Source organism: Phascolarctos cinereus, unplaced genomic scaffold (assembly GCF_003287225.1).
Source record: "Phascolarctos cinereus isolate Bilbo 61053 unplaced genomic scaffold, phaCin_HiC Scaffold_4;HRSCAF=312, whole genome shotgun sequence".
Classification (NCBI taxonomy): domain Eukaryota; kingdom Metazoa; phylum Chordata; class Mammalia; order Diprotodontia; family Phascolarctidae; genus Phascolarctos; species Phascolarctos cinereus.
Window position 1 is genome coordinate 277004015 of NW_027555847.1, and position 3866 is coordinate 277007880.

Below are 3866 nucleotides of genomic sequence, written 5' to 3' on the forward strand. Positions count from 1 at the left end.
AAATTAAAAGCTAGTTCTTTGAAAAGAGTTACAAAATGGATTATCTTTTAGCTCGGTGGTGTGAAGCTCAAATAGAAATAGATCCCTGAATACTGACTTTAAAAAACACAAATTGAAATTATCTGTGTTGTCCTGTATTTTTATTTATTAGGTTAAGCCTCTTCCAGTTACATTTTAATCTATTTCAGAGGCACCACCATGTGCCATCAATAGGCTGTAAGTTTGCCACCTCTGCTTTAACCAACTTTATTGAAAAAAAAAATTTTGGGAAATCAAATCAACAAAATATGAAATGAACATAGTGACATCACAATTAATCAGAAGAAATTGCTAGCAGCCAAGTGAAAGAATATTCCAAATTACTAATAATAAATCAAACCTAAATCAAAACAACCCTGATGTTTCACCACCTAACAAAGAAACTGGAAAATATTTCAAAAGATGAGAGTATTTATTTTTGGAAATAAGAAACTACACCTGGGAGAATCAGAACTAATGGTATTCAACAAGTCAGTATTGGATAAGACCTCAAACATAAATTACTTAAGAAAGAAATCTCTACTCAATAAAAAATTTCTGGAAAAACCTGAAAAATTAGGTATAGACCAACATCTGACACCATATTCCCAATAAAAGCAAAATGGATATATTATCTTAATATTGTTTGCTTTCCTTCTACTCTTGGCTATTTTAGTTTTATTCGTATAAAATTTGATTTTTAATTTAATGTAATCAAAATTGTTCATTTTATAATTCACAATATTTTTCTTATTTATTCATAAATTCTTCTCCTATCATGAAATCTGATACATAGTCTTCTAATTGGCTTGTGATATCTCCCTTTATGTCTAGGCTATGTATTCATTTTGACCATGTCATAGTACATGTAGTAAAATATTGGTCTATACCTAGCTTATGCCAGACTGTTTTCCAGTTTTCCCAATGATTTCTACCAAACAGTGAATTTTTATCACAAAAGTTTAAATTTTTACATTTGTCAAACACAAGCTTACTAGGATCATTTGCTACTGTGTATTATATATCTACTCTATTCCAATGAATAAATAAATAAATTTAGGTAGAATTGTCATTTATATTGGCTCAGCCCACACATGAACAATACACACACACACATACACACACACACACACACACACACACACACACACATATTTGGCTAAGCAATGGGGTTAAGTGACTTGCCCTAGGTCACACAGCTAGTAAGCATCAAGTGTCTGAGGCTGGATTTAACCTCAGGTCCTCTTGACTCCAATGCTAGAGCTCTATCTACTATGCCACCTAGCTGCCCCTAATGTTGCTCCAATTATTTAAATCTGACTTTGTTTGTATAAAAGGTATTTTATAATTCTGTTCATTATAATTCATGGGTTTGTCTAGGCAGGTATACTCACAGTTATTTTACATTGTCTATTGTTATTTCAAATGAACTCTCTCTTTTTGCAGGGCTGTACTGGTGACATGAAGAAATGCTGATGATTTATGCGGGTTTGTTTTATATCCTGCTTCTTTGCTAAAATTATGAATTGTTTCAACTAGCTTTTAAGTGGAATCTCTTAGATTTTCCAAGTATACCATCATATCATCTGAAAAAAAGAATAGTTTTATTACCTCATTGCCTGTTCTGATTCCTTTATTTTTCTTCTCTCATTGCTACCACTATCATTTCTAGTAAGATATTGAAAATATTGTTGAAAATGGGCATCCTAAGGGGCAGCTAGGTGGTGCAATGCATAGAGCTCTGGTTTTGAAGTCAGGAGGACCTGAGTTCAAATCTGACCTCAGACACATGACACTTACTGGCTGTGTGACCCTGGGCAAGTCACTTAACCCTATTGCCTACCCCCCCAAAAAAAACAGCTAAGTTGCACAGTAGATAGAGCACCAGCCCTAAAGTCAGGAGGACCTGAGTTCAAATGAGACCTCAGACACTTACTAGCTGTGTGACCCTGGGCAAGTCACTTAACTCCATTGCCTAGCCAAAAAACAAAAAAGAAAAAGAAGAAGAAAATGGGCATCCTAGTTTCACTACTGATCTTGCTGGGGAAGCTTCTAGCTTTTCCTCATTATGGATAATGCTTGCTGATAGTTTTAAGTAGATATTCCTTTTCATTTTAAAGAAAAATCCATTTATTCCTATGCTTTCAAATGTTTTTAATATGAGGAGATGTATTCTTAATTAAAGGGATAGAAGCCATTGCAAAAGATGAAGTTGATAATTTTTTTATTACATGAATCTGAAAAGTTTCTGTAGAAATAGAATTAATGCACTTAGAATGTAAAGAGAGATGTTTGAATGGGAGAAAATATTTTGTATCAGATTTCTCTAATAAAGGTTTGGTATCTAAGATATATAGACAGTTGTAAATAGATAAATATAGATATAAATGCATATGTGTGTGACAGAGAGACAGAGACAGAGACAGAGAAATTATAGAGATAAAGATCTATGGAAAGATACATATTTGATTTACAAGACACCTGGGAAATAGAATCCTATTATGATTTTTAAAAACATACTCCAACCCTCATTAGTATATATCTCTACATTTTAAGCCATAGTCAAGGGGTCTGTTATCAAACACTAACTTCTTAGTTACCTGTTTGTTTCGCAAATATTTTTTTTTCCTCTTCTGCTTCCCTTTCCTTTAATGGATACTAATGAGGGGGAAACTAACCTCTATGCTCTTTGGATTCTTCCTTAAGCCTTCATAAATAGTGGCAATATAGTGGATTAAGCAATTAGTTTCTTATATACTGGCAAATATATTCTGTTCCCTTCATTTATTGCCCTAGCATTTTTGAGGGTGATTGAACAGTAATGGTTATAACGACCATGTTGCTTTCTCCTTGATCTTATTAGTAAGGTCTCTAGTTTATCTCCATTACACATAATACTGTATCTTTGTTTTAGAAAATACTAAGCAAATTATGGAAAGAGCCATGTCTTACTATGCTTTCTCCAATCTATATCCAGAAAAAGAACTATTCATGTATATAGCTTTATAGATAAATATCTATACAGTTAGATATTCAGATATCCATATCTGCATGTTTGTATATCCACATGCATGTTCAGGTATATATGTATGTATGTATATCACATATATCTATAGCCAGACATATATCTATTTTATCTATATCTATATTACCTGTACCTATATATCATTCATGTCTATATCAACAAAAAGCCATTTACCAATAGAAAAATGGACAAATATGAACAAATAGTTCTCAAAACAATAGAAAACTATCAATATTTATATGAAAATGCTGTTCTTGATAATAAAATAAATAAAAATCAAAGCAACCTATAGGGTTCATTTCAAACCTTATAAATTGGCAAAGAATACAAAAGACAAGAATAGTTAACCTTGGAGGGTGTATGGGAAGGTAATTATACTACTACATTGTTGATGGAGCTTGTGAATCAATACAACCATTTTGAAAAGGAATGTTAGATTTTGCAAACAAAATTGTGAAAATGCCCATGGATTCTACAAGTAGAAATATCGTGGATTCTACAAGTAGACACATAACCTGATGTCAGTAAGAAGAAAATCTCTATATTCACCAAACATTTATAATAGCACTTTTTTATAAGAATAAACAATTGGAAACAATAGATATCCATTGATTAGGGAATGGCCAACAAATTTGGTACATTGTTATAATGGAGTATCACTGTGCTGTAAGAAATGATGAATATGATTGTTACAAATAAGCATGGAAAGAATTCCATAAATTGATGCATAGTGAAATAAGCAAAACTACTAAAACAATATGCACAAAAACTATAACAATGCAAACGGAAAAATCACAAAAGTAATCAAAAGTGAACGTTGCAA